Source organism: Haemaphysalis longicornis, unplaced genomic scaffold (genome assembly GCF_048455015.1).
Source record: "Haemaphysalis longicornis isolate Haplotype H1 unplaced genomic scaffold, Haemaphysalis longicornis Haplotype H1 scaffold_3, whole genome shotgun sequence".
In the NCBI taxonomy this organism is placed as follows: domain Eukaryota; kingdom Metazoa; phylum Arthropoda; class Arachnida; order Ixodida; family Ixodidae; genus Haemaphysalis; species Haemaphysalis longicornis.
Genome location: NW_027526335.1, coordinates 185180517 through 185202430, shown reverse-complemented (window position 1 = coordinate 185202430; position 21914 = coordinate 185180517).

Here is a 21914-nt window from a genome sequence, read left to right as displayed (position 1 = left end):
TCTTTTTTTTTTCTTTATTGCCTGCTTGTGACATCATACAATCGACAGTCACAACGCTTGGTGGATGGATGTGAAACAGCAGCCTCACTTCAGCTGCGTCAAGAACTAAAATTTTTTCATTGATGCGAGGCTATCTAATGTTTTGATCCACTCAGGTGGGTGTACTTGCGCTCGGTAAACTTCCATGATGTACGTTATACATTCAATGAGGTAATACCTGATGGGTCTAGCATTGACATCAGCATGCCTGACCGCCATACGAACTCTCCACAAACTATGTAGAGATAGTAGCATGATCGTGTCATAGGGCACTTCCTCATCATTTTCCGTTGGAAGGTACCTAATGCCGGAAGTAGAAAGTGGCAGGTCCTTTTTCATTGTCCTCTGCAGGATGTCCCAATGAAATACTGCGTCCCAGCAATCCAGGAAGATGTGTTTAACCGTTTTTACTTTTTTACACAAGCGACAGTTTACGGAACCGTAGAAAAATAACCCCTTTTCTTCCAACCAAGCATTCCCAGGAAGAGTGCCGCTATGCAACTGGAAAAAGAACGTTTTGCAGAATGATCTAACTGACGTTTTCCTAATTCTTTTAGGAATATCTCTACCTTTTCCCGTTGGGTACAGCGACCGGTATATTGGCACGGGCAGGCATACATCAACAAGGTGTTTGTACAGCTGTTTCTGCGTGACAACACTCCGGTATTCTGCCGAAAATTGCACTTTGAGTAGTTTGACGGCACGCACAACTTCACTCAAAAAGCCTCTCACAAACACTCGTTTTGCGTCACTAGTTGATACAACAAACTCAAGGAGAGGGTGCGACAGCCTTGTCTGAACAACATGGCGCTAAAAAGGATCGCTTTCATCCCGAAAGATCGTGAACCGTGCGAATACTTTTCGCAGAAACAAATGTACAAGGCCCAAGTCTCCTGCCTTCGCTGAACGAAAAAGATTTGTGCAACTCGTTCGTTCCCAAGTTGACCACCACAAAAACATCGCGAACACTCGGTGTAACTTCTGAACTATAGTTCTTGACATATACAGTGCTTAAAGAACATACACAACCTTCGCAACAAGAAACACGTTACATACGGTTGAGCGTGCAAACATAGACAAGTCCCGTCCACCCCACTTGAGCGTTTTCACTCGTGTAGCCTCAATTTGCTCCTTCTAGCACTCGTCTGGGTCACTGTAGCACTGGAGTGGCACGCCTAAATACTTAACTGGACACACACTCCACTGGACGTTTGCAAATGTGGACGGCGTGGTTTCCCAGTCCCCGTGCCAAAAACCTGAACATTTTTTCCAATTAATGTTGCTCCCAGTCACTTCGCAAAACAAGGAGGCTTCTGTTTCTTTTATGACTAATTGTAACCTGCTTGCCAGAATTTTCATTAAGATCTTGTAATCCACATTGTAAGGCTTATCGGTCTGTAACACTCGACTTGCAGCAGCTTCTCTGGATCATCACTTTTGGGCATTAAGATGACGTGACTTCTTTGGAAGGATGGCGGCATTTCTTTACGCTCGTACGCCCTCGCAAAGACCGCGTGTAATATCGCCGCTAAATCTTTCTTGAACGTTTTGTAAAAAGCAGCACTGATGCCGTCCGGCCCGGGTGACTTGCCCTTTCCCAGTTCATCTGGCATTGTAAAATTTCTAAAAAAATCAGGGTGTCCGAAAAATCTGATCATTTCGACTCATAACTTTTTTAAAAATAGAAAAGTTATCTATAACATGAAGAAATCAAGAATTCAACTCTATCTTACGTCAGGCTCTCCTCAGGGGTCACCGTTAAGTCCATTACTCTGGAACATAACAATTTTAGATCTCCTAAACAGCAAATTTCCTAGCGATGTATATATTCAGGCTTTTGCCGACGACATAACCTTAGTAATAAGAGGCAATTCATGAAATAATATCGAACAAAAGGCAACCGAAGCTCTCAAAATAGTTAAAAACTGGGGAATAGACAAAGAACTTACATTTAACCCAACAAAATCAACATTCACTGTAATAGGGTCAAGTACATTAAAAGACCTCCCATTATCAAACTAAGAAACAAAAATCTTAAATTCCGTAAAGAAATTAAAATATTAGGCGTCTATATAGACAACAAGCTCAGTTTTATCCCTCATAATAACTATGTAAAGGAAAAAGTAAACCAAATAATAAACAGCCTAGGAAAATTTACAGCATACAACTGGGGGCTTACCAGCAAACACCTACAACAAATTTATATCAGAGCTATAGAAAGAATCATAATTTATGCCGCTCCAATTTGGTATAAAAACAGGTACTAATAAGAAAAAAACTAAGAAGTATTCAAAGAACAAGCCTCCCTAAAGTTACCAAAGCATTTAAAACAGTATCCAATCCGGCCTTAAACATCATAGCTAATGTCCCACCGATTCATCTGACGATCGAAAAAAAAATTGAAACATTTAACATACTTTTCGCCGGAAAAATGTTCATCTGGAAAAACCGCGCTTTTACGGGAGACCAAATAAGTAACAAAGTAGATACATGGCAGCTGCATCCAGCAGATAAGATATTTTACCTATCTTACGCAACCAATTTCGCAGACAGATTTTGTAGTATTTACAGACGGCTCGCAAGATAAAACCGGCATAGGAGCAGCTTTTAAATTCTAGACAAATCCGGCAAAATAGTAGAAACCAAACAATACAAACTTCCGGAGTACAGCAATAACTTTGAGGCAGAAGGAATAGCGATTTTAAAAGCACTTCAATACCTCCAAACTAGCTTCAAATGTAACGTACAGTTGGATACTGATAGCCTATCAACCCTAAAAGCAATTACAATCCAAATAATTGAAATCCAAATATATTTAGAAATAAAGAAATACTACACAAAATAACAAAACAGGTAAAAATAACGTTAACTTACATTAAAGGACACAGTGGCAATGTAGGTAACGAAATGGCAGACGAAATGAATAAAAAAGCAGCAAAATATGGCGAAAAAATTGACTGGCCTATTTCACCACACTTGATCAAAAAACAGCTCAATATTAACCTAAGAAAATATTGGAATGTTGAGCGGCAAGAAGAAGGAAATGAAAGCTACAGATTCCAACGGATAAAGAATATTTACAAAATTCCGGACCACTTTCCCACCAATTACTACACGTCGCAGTTTATCACTGGACACGGTAGATTTCCGTTTTATTTTCATAGGTTCGCCATTGCAAATAATAACATATGTAAATGTAACCTACCAGCAGACAGTTTTGATCACTATTTACAGGACTGCCCAATAACAAACAAACACAGAGAACAACTTCTTGATATCCATAGAAATGATCTCGTAAGAAGGAAACCGGAGCTATAAAACATACAAACACATTAAAAATTTTAGAAGAAATGAGAATACTAGTTAACGCTGATATTCAACAATACTAACCCCTCAAATATTTTGTCACAATTTCACTCACACGCAGAAACAAAGTCAGCGGCAAATAACGCGATAATAGCCTTTAGATCTTTTGTATTTGCCATTCTTCTTTAGTAAGTCATTTTCTCCGTAACCATCTTGTTTAATTACCTTTTTACATTTCTTTTTATTTTAAATCCATACATCTATTTTCAATGTATTTATTTACCCGTTATACCTCGATGGAACGGGAAGGGTTTCAGTTCTTGAGCCCATTTTAATAAAGTTCATCGATTGCCTTTTGCTATTTCGCTAACGCTTATCGGTTCCTCAAGTCACGCCTTGACCTCTTCATCTAACTGTGGCAGAAGAGTCAAAAATTTACTTTCATAGTCGTCTTTCAACCACTTGTGGTGACTAAAAAGACCTCGATAGCGCTGAACAAATTCGCGTTCTATAAGGTCACTATCTGCGGTAACTTCGTTTCCTCATCGTATCCTAGTGATTTCATTTCGTTTCGCATACCTGTTTTCTTCCCCTAACGCTCGCTTCGTCGGTGTCTCATTTGACCATAATCGTTCCGCGCGTGCGCGTATCATTGCCCCCCTGTATCTTTCTATGTAGATAACCTCGAGGGCGTTTTTTACTTCTTTGATTTCTTTGCTGAATATTCCAGGCGCAGCGCATTCCTGGCTTAGCAAAAACTTCAATTGCTTCTGCAGCTCTTCCTCTTTTTTGCTTTCATTGTACCGTAGTACAGTCGCTCCCTCGTTTGCTTTCATTTTCACGTCATTCTTAAACTGCTCCGACAGAACAATGACGTCATCACCTTTTCCGATAAACTCGTGCACCAACTCATTTACTATGTTTACAAACTCTTCGTCTTCGAGTAGCTTTGCATTAAGCTCCATAGATCCCAATTAAATCTCGCTTTTGTGAGCTTTTTCCCATCGTAAGCGTCACCAACGCGTGGTCACTAAAGGTTACTTGACTGACTTTGTAACTTGTGCAACATGGTATAAGCTTCAGCGATGCGTACAGCCTGTCCAGCCTTGCATGACTCTGGTTTTGGAAGTGTGTGTATTCTGGCGGCTGGCCACTGGCCAGAGCGGAGCCAACATCCTATAACTCCTGCTCGTGAACCAGCTCATTCAAGAAAAGGGCGCTTTTGTCCCTGACAGGCCGCCCCTTCACTCTATATTCAGCGTTACATACAAAGTTAAAATCTTGTAGGAGTATACCATTCCTGTCGGTACGTAACAGGCTTTCCGCCCACTCAAAAAACGCTTTTCTATCATTTTCTTTGTTCGGTGCATATACACATACCACACGCCAGTACATTTCCGACAAAACGAAATCGCACACAACCAGTCTGCCGTCATCGCATGCAGTTACACTTTATTCCACAACGCCTAGGCTATTCCGCAGTAAAAGTAAACAGCCCCTGATATACCCACAGCATGGCAAACACACACGTTGTAGTTTCCTCTAAATTGCGAAATAATCTGCTCCGTCTGCTCCTCAGTTTCTACCTTAGTCCCTTGAAAGGCGATTAGGTCAAGGTCATGTTCCAGAAAGAGCCTACTCAGCTGGCACTGCCTCCTTCTGGCCGCCAAACCCCGGGAGTTTATCGTACCTATTCGCATTGCTGTTTTATCCATTTATTGCTCGATTGGTGACACAGACTAGGAGCAGTAATTTTGTTGCATCTCTCCATACACCATTTGCAACCCGCTACACTTACCCACACCCAATCCCAAACCCACACCCACACACACACGCACGCACGCACACATGCCCCCAAAACCAAAACCCTCGTGAAGGCGGCATACCTCTAAGACACTTTGCAAGATTGTCGAGGGCTTTGAGCCTGCCATTACAAGTCTCTGTTTTCGTCCCGTTCCACCCTCATTTCTTGGGGGGCTTCGATGCACTCTTATGTCTCTCCGTTGGAACGTTCTGTCTTACCTTCAGTTTCAGTCGACGCCGAACACCGGTTGCCGTAGACAGTTCGCACGCACTAGTGTTCCCGGAGCCTTAGTCGCCATCATCGTCGTCGTCGTCCCGGACCCGTTTGCCACTCGCGCCGTTGGCATCGGTCATTTCAGCGTCTGCCGCGTCCTGTGGTGTTGTTCCGTGCAAGTCGTCGCTTGCAGGAGGTTGGCTTCCGTCGCTGGCGGGGCTGGCTCCCTCGGTTGCAGTAGCGGACAGCACTTCCACAATTTGTGATTCACCGCAATACTTGCCTTCTGGCTGCTCTTTGGCGCCTTCTAGTCCGGGTACTTGAAGCTCGAGGTGGTGGTTTGGCCGCCGTTCCCTTTGCCTCGTCCTCCCCCTTGTCACTGCCCTTTTCACCCTTGGCATCGTCCTTGGAGTCTATTGCCGCTGCACTGGTTTCTTCCTCTCGTGCCCTGGCTGCTTCTTCCGCGTCGGCTTCATCCATGAGATGTTCCTACGCTTCGTCGACGACCGCTGCACCAGTGACACTTGCATAAGTCTTGACGCAAGCGTCGGCGTGATGACCGAAGTGTCGACAAGTTTCACAGTGGGGCACTCGGCATTCCTTGCGGACGTGACCTGTGCCGCGACAGGGTAGGCACATGGGGGCCTACCCGGGACAGCGACGAGCGAATTGTCCCCCGCGACACGTAGCTGATGAGGCAAGTCTTCCACTTTCAGGCCGGCCTTCAGTTTGAGCGATGCGGACCGCGTCGTTGACGCTTGCTCGGAGCAGCCACGAACTCACCACCGATCCCTCGCTACTTGGGTCACTCTTCCGTAGGGCGCAAGAGACACCCGAACTTTGTCGTCGGTCACGTTGTGCAAAACCCAATACAGCTTGAGCCGAATGTCCTGATTGCTGGGGTCGACGATAATGCACCGTCTTTCTTTCACCGTCACCTCCTTCGCAGCTAGCATGTTCTTCAGTGCTTCGCCACTCTTTAACGTTACAGCCCAAACATGATTCATTTGAAACGCCCCCAAATAGGCAACGTCGGGGAGCGTTCCGAATCTTATCAGCATGTCACGGAAAACTTCCACCCTGTAGGGCCTTGCTTTTATATCAGCGTGAAAAAATAAAGTATTCGAAACAGTACGACCTGTTGGCAGAGTTGTCAGAAGAACTTGGTATTCCTGAGAATTACTTTCCATGGTCCTGTTTCCGCGACACGGGTGGGCCGCAAAATCCGCTCTCGAGGAGCTCATGAAAAACACGTCCGCACACCGCGGTGGCCGGAAGTGGAATCGTCGGCCACGCTACATGGTTGAGAAGCCTCTCATATACTTCGTGTTCTTCCTAGCAATACGGATTTCCGGCGCAAAAGCATTAGTGGCAGCGGTGGGATTCGAACCCACGCCCCCGAATAGACTGGTGCCTTAAACCAGTGCCTTATACCCCTCCGCCACGCTAAAGCTTGAGGAGCCCCTCATATAGTTCCTGCTCTTCCTAGCAATTTGGATTCGTTGCGCAAAAGCATTACTAGCAGCGGTGCGATTCCAACCCACGCCCCCGAAATGTCTGGTGCCTTAAAATAGCGCCTTAGACCGCTCGGCCACTCCACCTGGTTGAAGAGCTTCTCCTCTAGTTCCTGCTCTTCCTAGAAATATGATTTCCTGGCACAAAAACACTTCTGGTAGCGGCGGGATTCTAACCTACGCCCCCATGGAGACTAGCGCCTTAAAACAGCACGTTGGACCGCTCGGTCACTCCAGACCTTTTTTTTTTCTTTATTTCCTGCATTTTTCAGCTTACAGGCTATTCGGTTTTAAACCCAGCGGCCAGACTTTCGGTTTGAAAAACTGCTGAAAACGCCAAAATTTGCAAAATTCTCAAGCTCATGCAGCTACTCGGTTTCTGTACATTGCAGCTCGCACACTTTGTGGAGTAACTTAACATTCTCTTCAGAATACTGAGAGACACTCTTCGCATCCCCGTCAGAGTGTCTTACGTCTTACAACCATTCGACTTCGCCATATTGCGTACAGTCCCAAGAGCATGATAAAGTCACATGCTAAGCCATTTAGAGCTTCTACGGAAAGAAAACGGATACCATCGCTGTGAGTGGGAAGTCTTTTTTTAAAGTCCTCTGCAGCCGTCCCAAGACATATGGCGTCCCGACACTCAATGAAGATGTCCTTTATTGTATGCGGATTCTAACAGAGGAGGCGAAGAGTTAGCGATGGTACAAAGAGACCTTTTCCTTTTATCTATGTGTTTACTGGGGGAGTTTCTGTATGTAAGTTAAAGAAGAATGTCTTCACTGAGGCAGGGACAACCACCTTATTAAAACGGCGATGAATATCCTTGTCAAGGCCCAGATTGCACATCGCCCGGTGCAAGGGTACAGGGAACAGCACCTTTTCCATGCACATGGTTAAAGGCTTCCTTTCAACAATTGACAGATATACAAGCGAAAAGCGTGCACCAAGAAATCTCACAGCAAGCACCACTTCTTCATGTAGCCTTTTACCGCGCAACAAAAACCATCACTTGACGATACAATGTATTCGGAAAGCTCTTTTACCATAAGCGCCACTTGTAGGGAAGTACAGAGCACGGGTTCTGTGGTGTTCCGCAAAAGCAAAAACCTATTCACGGTCTGCCACATGACAATGTGCGACAGGCCTAACCCTCCTTCTTTAACTGTACGAAAAAGATAGATCCTGCTCATTCGCGCTCACGCGGATCCCCACACATATGCAGCGCACGCTGCATATGTGTACCTTTCGCACGTACCTTCCGCACGTGCAATCGTGAACAGTTCAGTACCTGCATCACGTACCAGAGTTTCGCGAGAAAGCACAGATTGCATGCAGCTGCCCGGGAAAAAATCGCCAAAGCCCTGCACCCCCGTTTGATTGGCCTTTCCCTCAATTTTTTTGTTTCTTCCTGCCAGTCTGCATTAGCGGCCTGATAGCAGCCCAGGGGAACACCGAGATAGTGCGTTGGTATAACCATCCACGATACGTTTTCAAATACGTATGACGTCGAGCTCCATTCCCCGTGGGAAAAACCCGTACAATTTTCCTAGTTGACCGAGCTGCCAGTGACGGAGCAGAATCCTTTAGTGACTGCTACTGCACTGCTCACGCTTCTCTTGTTAACAGAAAACAAAGCAACATCATCCGCGTAGGCAAGAAGATGCACTTCACTTGAGTGTAACTCAAACCCCTGGATAGCCTGTCTATGCAAAATCTTCAAACAGAAAGAATTAGGAATTATCAAAAAATAAGGGGGCTAATTGGACAGCTCTGCCTAACAGAATACAAAACAGGAATTCGTTCAGTGACGTTTTTGTTCATAATTAACTGCGTAAAGTAGTTGCTGTAGGCCGTGGAAACTCCGTTTATCAACACATCACCCAGGTTTACATGTTTAACAACACAGAATAGAACCTTGCGACACACCCGGTCAGAGTCCTTTTAAGGGTCGACTTGCAATACTGCTATTTTTCTGCATAACATTTCCCAACACTGTAAAACACTCCGCGCCACATGAGTATTGGTCACAATACTCCTCCCGCGGATACCACACGTCTGATGCAGCCCCACTATGGTCGTGATTGCTGCTTTCAAACATTTCCCTAGTACTTTCATTAAATTTTCGTAATCAACATCAGCTAGTCTTCTTCGCCTGTAACCTGAAACTGACTGCAGCTTTGCAATGTCTACCGATTTCGGTATTAACACCGTATGTATATTTGAAAATGACGGCGGAAGGGATTGCCTCTCATACGCCTCTTTAAATGAAGTATACAAAAAAGGGAAAACTTTCCCGCGGTGTTTCTTGTAAACTTCAGCTATTAGACCGTCTGCCCCCGTGTTTTTTCTGGTTTGTAATTCAGCTTTGCGTTCTCTATTTCGGGAAATGATATTGGCTCTTCTAAAGTGCGTATAACTTTCGAATCGAGCCGTGAAAGCAAGGGCAGAAACGTTTCCTCGAACTCATTAATTCTGGGCGATCTGGGGCCGAACAGCTGGACATTAAGTTCGACAAACGCATTTTGTATGCATGTTTTGTCCTAAGTCAACCGATCCTGATATATTATGCTCTCAATATCGCTCTTTCTGGCATACCGCTTTTCATCGCAAAGCGCCCGCCTTGTTTGCTGCTCCTTGGCCAGAAACCTTTCTGCGCGTGCGCGGGCAATCGCCCCTTCATACCTGATCTTGTCGATTGCTTCGAGCATACTTTTCATTTCCTCAATATCTCCCTTAAAACCTGGCATGTCGCTTTCCAGTTTCAGCAACTGTGTCAAGTTTGAGCGCAGTTTTTTCAAGGTTCGTTTTTCTAACTTTCTTAGCACGCTTGCTCTTTCTACTGCTTCTATTTTAACTTCTTCCTTCAAAAATTCCCTGTTAGGTCCACAGTCAGTGTCGTAATCTAACACCCACTTTATCGCAAAATAAAGGGTCATAAGTAGTTATGCTTTTAATTTCCATAAATCTCAGTTAAACGTGTTCGCGTTCTCTTTTCGCTGTCCGATCATGAATGAAACCAGGCAATGATCACTGAAAGACACATTTTCCACATAAATATGAGTAACATTCCTCTGCCACTTCCAACGACACATACGCCCGGTACAGGCGCGCATGTCGTGATCCCCGAAAGTGCGTGAAATACAGACATTTAGAAGGTGGTATGAACTAAATAACGTCTGTAGGCTCGTATTCCTCAATGAGCTCTACTAACACATTCGTACTTTCATGCACAAATGCACCACCTCTTGCACCACCTCTTTTGTCTTCACTAGCACAGATCTCCTAGTAGCAACACGTTTTGTGAAAGCTCAAGTACCCCCTGATTGATTGGAAAATTTTAGTCTGCCATGCACTCCATTTGGGGAATAAACGCATATAAAAACGAAACGATACATCTACAAACATAAAATCACACACGACAAGCCTTCCTGACTCACAGGAAATCACGTTTTGTACACTCAGATACGTGGAATTTCTCAAGAAAATACAACACTTCGCATGAACCCGTGCTGCATGGCTAACGCAGACACTAGATATTTCCAAACTGTCGAACCAAGCTGTCAGTACGGCCCTGACTTTCAATTTTCGTTTATTGTATTGCTGGCATGTCGATTTCATTTTCATTGAGCAACCATTTCAGTTGGCCCTGCTTGCGCCTCTCTTCAAGCCCCCTGACGTTGACCGTACCTATTCGGGGTGGTTTGTGAAGAGTCATTTTTCTCAAAGTAAGAACCGTATGGTGAGCCTAGTATTGAAAACGCACCGCTTACTCGGAAACACTTCACGTTTCAATGAGGAGCTTTCGTGGTAGTCTAGTACGTGCGAGTTGGTCTGCCGTGCGCGAGACGTCTTTCGCACACCCTTTTCACACAGCGCTACGAAGTTTTCGCCGACCTCGGAACACGTTCAGGGGGAACTTTCGGTTACGGCTTGAACGCTGGCCTTCGTAGTGGCGTTGCTTTGAACGGGGGCCCCTCCAGGTTTTCACTTTGGCTGTGCGACTCCTTACTGCTGCGCTTTCTCACAACGCTGGCGGCGTTAGCCATTTTCTAGTCGCCCGTTGCCCCTTCCACAGTTGGCATCGCAGCCGACACTTTCACACCAGCTACCACTGAACCTTCCTTCATAGAGTTGTCCTCCCCAAAGCTCTGGTCGAGGCGACTCGGCGCCTCGACAGGGCCTGTATTTCTGCCTTCTCCACCTTTTTCGGGCGGTGGCTCCACCGTGTTCTCGCTGTCCACGCTCTTGCCTTTAGCAACGGCGGCTTGCTTAACCATTGCCTAATCAATACCCCTTGCTTTCCTATTGGTCGCACAGCCTCAGCAATAATTTCGCTGCCTCGCTCGATACACCGTTCAAAACGCACACACACTCAAATAAAACCTCTTGATAGCACCATACCTCGAGGGCACTTTGCAGGAATGTTGAAGGCTTTGAGTCCACCATTACCAGTGTCTGCATTCGTCACGTCTCCACCATCTTTTTTTTTTTGGCGGGGGGGGGGGGGGGGGGAGGGGAGGGGGCTTGATGATGTCTTTCCGCTGGAACGTTCTGTCTTTCAGTACCGGCCCACGCAGAACGCAAGTTGCCGTAGACAGTTCACACGCACTTGTGTTCCAGGAGCCTTTGTCATTGTCATCGGCATCGTCGCCTCGGACCCGTTTGCCGCTCACGCCGTTGGCGCCCGCCATTTCGGCGTCCGCCACGGTATGTGGGTTTGTTCCCTGCAAGTCGTCGTTTGCAGGAGGTGGGCTTTCGTCGCTGGCTGGGCAGGTTCACTCGATTGCAGTGCTCGGTCGGTTACCGCCCTGCTTGCCTACTGGCTGCTCTTTGGCGCCTTCTGGTCGGTGTAGTTGAAGCTCGGGGGTGGTGGTTTGGCCACCGTCCCCCTTTGCCTCGTCTTCCCCCTCGTCGCTGTCCTTTTCTCACCTTTGGGGTCGTCCTTGACGTGTATTGCTGCTGCACTGGGTCCTTCCTCTCTTGCCCTGGCTGCTTCTTCCGCGTCGGCTTCATAGATGAGATGTTCCTACGCTTCGTCGACGACCGCTGGGCCTCTGACACTAGCGCAAGTCTTGATGCAAGCGTCGGCGTCAAGGCCGACGTGTCTACACGTTTCACAGCGGGGCACTGGGCATTCCCTGGGGATGAGGCCTGCGCCACGACTGCGTAAGAACATAGGGGCCTACCCTGAACAGCGACCAGCGCATTGTCCCTCCGACGCGTAGCTGATGAGCCAAGTCTTCCGATTTCAGCCCGGCCTTCAGTTTAAGCGATATGGACCGCGTCGTTGACGCTTGCACGGAACAGCCGCGAACTCGCCACCGCTCCCTAGCTACTTCGCTAACTATTGCGTAGGACACAAGAGCCTCCCGCACATCGTAGTCGGTCACGTTGTGTAAACCCAAGCAGCTTGAGCCAAATGTCCTGGTTGCTGGGGTCGACGATGATACACCGTCTTTCCTTCACCATAACCTCCTTTGCGGCTAGCATTTTCTTCGGTGCTTCGGCATTCTTGAACGTGACAACAAAAACATGATTCATTGGAAACGCCCCCAACGCGGCAACGACGTGAAGCGCTCCGAACCTTATCAGCATGTCAGCGAAATCTTTCAGTGAGAATGGCCTTGCTTTCATATCAGCGTAAAAAAATAAATTATTCCAAACAGCACGCCCTGATGACAGAGGCGGCAGAGGAACTTGGTATTCCTGATAGTTACTTTCCATTGTTCTGTTTCCGCGACCCAGGGGGGTGGGGGGGGTGTGCAAAATCTGTCCGGACACCGCAGTGGCCGGAAGTGGAATGTTCACTCGGCTACGTTACCGGGGTGGCCGAGTGTTATGGCGTTCTTCGATGGGAACCCGAGGTGCCGTTTTGAGTTATGCCGACGCGCAGAACGAACTGACAATTCATATGGGTATGTCTTTCAATCATTTTTAAGTAAGGAAGTAGACATTAAAAATAGAACAGAGGATTTCTTTTATATAACTTGCAAATCGCCTACTTCATGGGCAGCGGAGGGCAAGCTTGGCATATATGTTCAGTGGCCAAATTACACAATAAACAAGGCGAATACAGGTTCGCTATTCATATAGCTGGCATTTCGTCATCGCTAGCGCGGTACCGCGAGACTGTGCTTCGTACGCGCTCCATTCGGGGACGCCGTTCGCAAGCCGCTAGTCTCATCGCCGATATAAGCAATAAAGCCAAAAAACAAATGAAACATCACCCGCAAGTGTTTATCAGTACGCGAGGAGCACATGTGCCAAAGCCCTCGCAATCGTCACGTTAGGCCTAAATGTGCCATCGAGAATAAAGGAATGCCAGAAAGGCGTCGCTATGCGGTGCTTGAGTGACCATTGCAGCACCGCTGCAGGAAGCGAAAAAATCGGCGTGCCTGCGAGTAAAACAGGACGCGCATGCGCGCAGCGCCGGTCTCGACAACAGGCCCCGGGCCTCCAGAGCGCGCATCGGTGGCTTTTGCCAAGCGCTCGCGTGGTCTGAAAAATTAAGTCCCCGACTGTACCATAATTTAGCAAAAAGAAACCGGTTATATGTGGTCGCTCTACCGAACATCGATGCGTGGTGTCCTGCCCATTCGTTTGTCTGCGCGTGCATTTCTTGCTCTTTCTCCCGCCAATACATCGTATTCTCTCAGAATTTGTCGAAAGGCACTTCCAAATACTTGTTGGAGATTATTGGCCCCTCTAAGTTATCTAAACGCTGAGCGTCTCCAGCTACTCACCATGCCAGATTCCATTACATTTGTCCAAGATCACACTACTGCCAGTTACTTCACAGAACTCTCTTGTCAGAGCTAAGGTGTTCGTTACGCTTGTCTGATTGTTACAAAATCCGGCCACGTCGTCTGCATTACCGAGTACTTTTACCTCGGCTGCTTCTAAAACAAACCCATTGATAAGGCTACCTTGAATTATCTTTCTGCATAGTGGTTCGAAATAAAGCGCGAACAGTAAAGCTGACATTGAGCACCCTTGGCGAACTGATGCATTTACGTTTATTCATTCAGTTAGCTTTTTGTTTATTATTACATTGGTGGACCAATTTTTGTATGCCATCTTTATTCTTTCGAATAATACCGAACCCACTTTAACGTGGTATAAGACTGCAAATAAAATGTCATGAGGTACCCTGTGGATGGTTCATACCCAGGTCAATTTGCAACCGCCACGATCCTATGATCGGCATCACAGCACTACAGAATGCTCCGTCCGACGTGTATGTTTGTGCATATGCTACTCCCTCTGATGCCGCATGTCTGGTGTGGTCCGACCAGTTTTAGATGCAAAGCATCTCTTGCTCTCGGGTCTGTCGTCCGTCGTCCGTGCGCACCTCTCCCCACCAGCTGTGCGATAGCGCGCGCGCTGCTCCTCCTCTCCCTCTCTCCACGCCAGCTGTGCGATAGCGCGCACGCTACTCATCACCGCAGCTGCGCGTCTCCTCTCTCATCTCCTCCTCTCCACTCCACCTGCCCGGTCGCCACGCCGCTCCCTCAGTTGCTGCTTCGGTTGAGTCACGCTGTGCCGTCCGGTGTTCCGTCATTTCCCGTTATTTGGATACCCAATCTCGTGAACGTTTCGAAACCTCCGATGTGCTTTGCATCAACTCAGGGTTCCCTCGCGGGAAGGTGGCGTCATTTTTTTATGACAGATTGTAGTCGTTTCGCTAACACCTTTATAAATAATTCGTTGTCGATATTGGTTAACGTACTACGGCGGTAACCAGACACTTTGCCGAAGTGTGCTGCAGCCTCGATGTGTTCTGCAGCCGGGGTCCAATGCAGCGCCGGTGGACCCCGACGGAGCGATGACCCTCCTCCCTTCTCACCGCTTTGTCGGGTCCCCCCCAGCCGTCGGCGGAGTGGCAGCCCTTTGGGACGTCCTTGCCTGCGATCTTCTACGCGTCTTTTGGGCAGTCTTTCGTTTCCTCCCGACCTTCGGGGACGGCGGAATGGGGGAACGGGTGTCAAAACCCTAATTGGTACGTGTGTTGCTGTGCGGGGGCGGCTTCGCTTGCGGCTGCATGCGCAATTTCAATGAGTTTGTCCGGAGCTGCGGCCTATAGTGGTCGCATCAAGACTTGCTCCCGTGGCGGTTTCTGGGCGCCACAGTTCCACGCATTCTTCGCCAACTGCGCGGCAGTTCGGCACCTTTTTGGCCTCCGGGCCCCTGCCAGGGATCGTGACGCGATACCCCCTTGTGCGGTGCCGCACCGTTTAATTGTAATCCAGTTTTCATTGTCGTGAGTTGCCATCGTGTCTTCTGTAAGTCCTTGTAAAGATCATGCTTCATAGACTTTTCTCCGTCATATATTTTCCTCGTCTCACCATCGGGTTCTCACACGACTCCACGGCGACACCAACCACCTTCTTCAACGAACCTAACTTTACTCTCACTTTTGGGGATACGTACCGTATACCCGTTGCAAAAATACGGTGGCAGACATCCCTTCACATAAATGTCAGCGTAAACCGTGTGCAACAGAGTAGCTACTTCTGCCTTGAACATTTTGTAAAAAGCCGCATTCAGTCCGTCAGGTCCGGGTGATTTTCCGGCGTTTAGGTCATAAATTGCTTCTTCCATTGGTTGTCTGTTTATTGGGGATTCCAAACTTTGTATATCGTCATTCTAGAGAGCTGGTAGAAGCTGTAAAAAATCCGCTTCATATTTATTTTGTTTGTTGTTTTACGGCTAAAAAGCATGGCGTAATATTCTGTGAAGGCCCTTTTTTATATCACTTCGGGGAATCTTCATCACCCCACCTTGTTCTAATTGCCTTATTTCCTGCTTACGAGCGTACCTTTTTTCGTCAGCCAGTGCCCGCTTAGTTGGCTGCTCCCCGACGGGCAACGTCTCGACACGGGCCCTCATAGTGGCTCTTTTGTATTTTTTTAACTTCTAGCTTACTGATCTTGGCTTTGATATGCCGAATATGTTCGCTACAATACCCTGGTGTTTTGGTTTCTTCTTTAGTTAGTTATATTAATAAGCTACGTAAATCTTTTTCCTACATTTTTCTAAATAGAAAAGCTTGCCAGCCGCCATCAGCTTTCCGTCTTGCTTGAAACGCTCCCATGCTTCGCCTGCATTCTGGCAATTCCCGTCGCAGTTTTTAAGTGCGAATGCACTTTATAAGCGACCCTGAATTCCGTTGACCGCCGTCCGTCCACATAGCAACAGCTGCGGGTGCGCGCGCTCCCCGTCTTCCTTGGCAACGGGGGGAGATGGCACATACCCACGTGGGGGATTGGCCAGGAATCTCCTCGTCTTCCTTGGCAACGGGGGGAGATGGGCGCGCGCTGCCTGGCCGCTGACATGGCACATACTCACGTGGGGGATTGGCCAGGAATCGGGCGTGAGAAGGGCTAATGCACCCGCTTAAAGGAGTACTGACACGAAATTTCAAAGCTGAGATCCGCTCTAGCAATCAAGTACAACGACAACACAAATAGGTGTTTGTGCATGGCACATACCCACGTGGGGGATTGGCCAGGAATCGGGCGTGAGAAGGGCTAATGCACCCGCTTAAAGGAGTACTGACACGAAATTTCAAAGCTGAGATCCGCTCTAGCAATCAAGTACAACGACAACACAAATAGGTGTCTGTGAATAAATGCATCTTTCTTTCTTTGTAGTTGTGTGTGTGTGTGTGTGATCTATCTTTCGCGAACATTACCGAACCGCGCAAATTCAACTCGTGCATTCGCACTTTCACATTCTTCCCCTCGGGGAAATGCGGGGAAATTTTTCGTACAGTCAGTTTCTAACACTCTCCACAAAAATGCTGTCCTGGAGAAGTTTTGCGTTCATTTGACACAAGTCCCAGTTGAATTTTGTTTTTGTCTTAACTTTTGCCCCCAGTGATACGGAAACAAGACAGTGGTCACTAAAAGCCTGTGGCTCTACCTCGTAACTGTAAGACTGCGATACCAGTTTGAAGACATGTAGATACGGTCCAAACTTGCATGGTTAAATCCTTGGAAGTGGGTGAACTTAATATCTTAAGCTGTCACAAACGCGGTAACGTTATGCAAACTGTTTTAGTAAATCCTGGCTTTCAAAAAAACTGCACCGTGATCCGTAGGGAAATTCTTATTTGAACGTCCACAATTACTGAAGACACAATTGATGTCACCCATAACAATTAGGCTATTATCGCATGCAAACAACTTCATTAGTTCTTCGAAAAACTTCATACGAAGCTTAGATTTCATTGGCGCGTACACACAGACAGTTCTACATTTTTTCCCAAAACTAAAGTTCACGACAACTAAACGCCCAGAACAGCAATAAACAACACTCTGCACTTCGATGCCTACTTAATTCTGCAGAAATAGACAGCATCCTGCTGAGTTGCCCACTGCGTGACTCATGCATACATAGTAACGATCACGGAAGGTTTCCACCATGATGTCAGTCCCACCCTCGCTATCAGTTTTGTTCTCTTCCACTGCAAGTATATCGAGGTCGCTTTCTAGCAAAATCCTTCGGACTTGGTACTGCCGGCGTGTAGATGCAATACCTCTAATATTTGGAGTGGTCAAGCGTAAGCGTGCAGAAAGTGAAGAGACACAGAGAGAATGCTCTTTAATGTGAACTGGTTAGGTCAGCCCTGCTAGAGACAAGGCCTGCTACACCAGATGTGAGTGACTAGGATGATGAGTGGCGATTATCAGACATTATGTTTACAGCAAGGAGAATACAAACATGACAGGTCCAAAAAGGAGAACAAAAACAAGAGAATGCTGCCAGAAAAGTCCGGACATAACAATACAACTGAAAAGGAAATCGTTAATTGAAACGCTGAAGCAAAATGAAAAGTAAACAAGGGGAAAAAATGAGTAACAACACCAACCCAAGGAAAACAAATAGATGAACGCCACTGTGCGAAAGAATAGATATTGTGTCACACTTGCTCTGTCTGTGATCTAGAGAGATTTGTCCAGTGCAGTCACTCGTACGAACTGGAGCAGAACTTTTGTACCCAAGGTACTGTCAGCACTATTCGCCCAGGGCCCAAGAAAATGAAAAAGTTCGATACTGCCTCCATGATGTACACGAAAGTGGGAGCTCGCTGCAGTTTTTCGCGCAGCAGCGAATCGAGGGCAAACGCACAGCAAGTGATTTACAGTCTCACGCACAGCGCACGTCCGGCACAGGGGAAATCTTCCCAGCCCATCTTCAACTTAAAACTCGGAGTAAAATCCACATTCAGGCGCAGTCGGTACAAAACTCTTTCACACCGCTTGTTGAGGCCGCGTGGAAAGCGAAAGTCACAGTGCGGGTCAATAGCCTGCAGTGGTAGATACCTGCGGTGAGGGTCCTGCCACTCCGACATTTGTGCAGCCCGTCCACTTGCGAGGATAAAGGCGTTGCTGTCCTCTCGGGAGAAAGGAAGCTGGGTCTAATTGCTCATAAAGTGGCCTGCGCTGGCGGCTGCGTCGGATCTAATATTGCCTTGTATATCCGAGCGACCAGGCAGCCACTGAAGAATGATGTCATAACCTTCGCGCACTGAAAGTCTGTGAATTTTGGCAATTTCACATACAAGCTGACTGCGGTTGTTGTGAAGCTTTCGGAGCGCTTGTAAGGCGCTGCGCGAGTCGAGCAATATTACCGATTGCTGGGCATGATGTCTGCTAATGTAATGAAGTGCAGCCCTTACAGCTGCCAGTTCGGTAGGAGTCGATGATGTTTCGTGGCTAAGTTTTCTTTCGATAGTGCCCCGGGCTGATGGAATCCACACGCAGATGGCGGATGAGCCCGGGTGAACCGAGCCATCCCCATAAATACCCTGGACCTTATCTTTACTAATCGCCCTGATTTCGTTTCCCCAATCACTTACTTGCCTGGAATAAGCGACCGTTGCCTTCTCACTCTCAATATTCACGCACCGATCTTAAAAACAAAACGAGTTGGAAAAACTGTACACGACTACAACAAAGCTGACTTCGCTTCCATAAATAACGCCTTGTCACAATTTATTGAAGTTTTTTTTTCAAACATTTTTATGATCGTTCGGTCGAAGAAAACTGGGACATTTTTGCGCGTAAAGTTCATGAACTTACCGATAAGCACATTCCACAACGTACAATCCCCACTAACACGAATGCGCCTTGGTGCAATATTCATATCAAACGACTAGCTAACAAAAAGAAGCGTCTTTATCGCCAGGCCAAATGAAATCCAACAAACACTGGCTGGTCCGCCTATAATATTGCTTCAAATGCTTATGTTTCAGCTATTAAAAATTCAAATTGTACTTTTTACCAATACACTACCAGCCATGCTAAAACACAACCCTAGACAGTTCTGGCCAACTATTAATCCGTCATATTCTGACAAAATTAGCTTGGCTGACCCGTCAAATAACCCGATCCCTGAAGATCAAAGTGCTACTGTCTTGCAAGAGGTATTTGTTAACATTTTTTGGGATGCAAAACACAATTACCTTCCTGTGACAAATCACTATGACTACACCATCATGCCTCAAATATCTTTCGACATAGCTGATATATATAAATTAATTAGTGGTCTTTGTAATCATTCCTCCCCTGGTTATGACAACATCACCACAAAATTTCTAAAAAACACGTCCACCTACAGTGCCATCCTACTAACAAAAATTTTTCAACAATCATTAGATACGTCCAGTCTTCCCACATCGTGAAAAATCGGAAAGGTGGTTCCAGTTCACAAATCGGGGAACAAATCTAATCCAGCTAAATACCGTCCTATTTCTCTTACAAGTACTTGTTGCAAGCTTTTAGAACAAGTCATTTACTCCAACTTGGTAAAATTCCTAGAATCAAACTCATTTTTCACATCGCCACAACATGGATTTCGCAAATCATACTCATGTGAAACTCCACTTGCACTGCTAACTCATAAACTGCATCAAATCCTAGATCGCTCATCACACGCCGACTGTATTTTTCTGGATTTTTCAAAAGCATTCGATAAGGTATCACATAAACTAATACTCCATAAACTAGGAAAACTAAACATAGATCGGAATGTCCTTTGATGTATTGAGTATTTTATAACTAATCAACCCAATTTTTTTCAGCTAACGGCCATAACTCCCAACTACGTAATGTTGATTCTGGTGTACCCAAGGATCCGTCCTTGGTCCGCTTTTTTTCTTATCTATATTAACGACCTTAATAATGCCATGACTTCTAATTTAATCCTTTTCGCAGATGACTCTCTTATATTTCGGGAAATAACCAGTGAAAATGATAGTCGAATACTTCAATCTGATCTCTCCGCTATTAATAACTGGTGTAATACCTGGCTAATGGAACTGAATACAAATAACTGTAAAGTCATGCTTGTTTCTAGGATTAACGTAACTCGATGTTCCTACTGCATCAATAATGTATGCTTGCAATCCGTTGACTCTTACAAATACATAGGTGTCCATATTACTTTTAACCTAGCGTGGGAGGCTCACGTGGAATATGTTGCTAATAACGCTAACAGAATGCTGGGCTACTTGCGTAGAAACTTCCACAACGCACCATCTTCATTAAAACTACTACTGTATAAAACATTAGTGCGCTCTAAATTAGAATATGCTACATCAGTATGGGACCCCAGTCACGATAAACTAAGCTACCGTCTTTAAATGGTCCAGAATAACTCTGCACGCTTCATTCTTTCCAATTATAACCGTACAGCCAGCATAACTACAATGAAGTCCAGTCTTGACCTGCCGTTACTACAGACTCGTCGTAAAATTTCTCGCCTCAGCTTATTTCACAAACTATACCATCATAATGAGTCACGCCATAAATTAATTCCCTCTACGTCATACCTTTCTCATCGCATTGATCACTCTCACAAAGTAGGCCTCAATTCATGTCTTACGAGAGCGTCCGCGCAATCATTTATACTCCGTACATCGCGAGACTGGAACCACCCTCCTGCAGAAGTTGTATGGATTACTGATAACCATTTTTTTACGATGCCCTTCCTAACATTGTATAATAAGGTGAATTAATCTTTACATAACAAACTGATTGCTTTATTTGCCTTTGTATTATATCTGAATGCTTTTGTTATTTACCTGAATTGTTTATTTACTTGAACTGAATGTAGCTTTATATAACAAACTGATTGCTTTATTTGCGTTTGTATTGCAACTGACTGCTTTTTTATTGTGTTCGTATTGTAGATTGTAACCACTCCCCTCTGTAATGCCTTCCGGTCCTGAGGGTAAATAAATCAATAAAAATAAATAAATAAATAAACATGCGTGTAGCCTTTGTAAGTGCTGGAGATATACTCGAATGTGAAGAACTTGGGTGCGCCACAGGCATGCCAGACTTTTTCTAATTCCGGGTATCGTCGTGCAAATTTTCCATGGCGCCAGTACCCACGGTGCTGCTATTTACTTTTGAGGTCTTAGAAAATTCCCCGGGAGCAGGTGTCTTGCATACTGCGTGGAGAGGGCTGCCAAAGGATGCGTATGACACCGAGTCAAATGGCGCAAAGACGTTCGAAGCACCTCTTGGCGTTGTAGCACTGTGGCAGAAAAGCACCGAGCTTCGCAAAGAGAAACCAACCGTCGATCTGCATTTTGGTAGACCCAGGCAAATGCGCATAGGTTTTGCCAGCACTGAGTCAATGACCTTCGGGCTTGTAGGCGTTAGCTGATGTAGGACCGGCAGGCTGTACCGCAAGAGGGTGACAAAAAGGGCTTCATATAGGCAAAAGAGCGAGGATACAGGGCAGCCCCGTGAATTCCCACCGAGCATACGCAGAATTCGCACAAAACACAGAAGCCGTTCCTTCAGTCTCTGAATATTTGGGGACCATGACATTGAGCGGTCAAACGTGACACCGAGAAGCTTGTGGGACTTGAAATACATAAGATATTGGAGTACCCTCTACGGTGAGCGTGTAACGTGAAACATCGCGCCGCGTGAATGCTATCACAGCACACCTCTCATGGAAAAATATGAGACCACAGCATCTGATATATTTTCTCATCTTCAGAAATGCCTTCT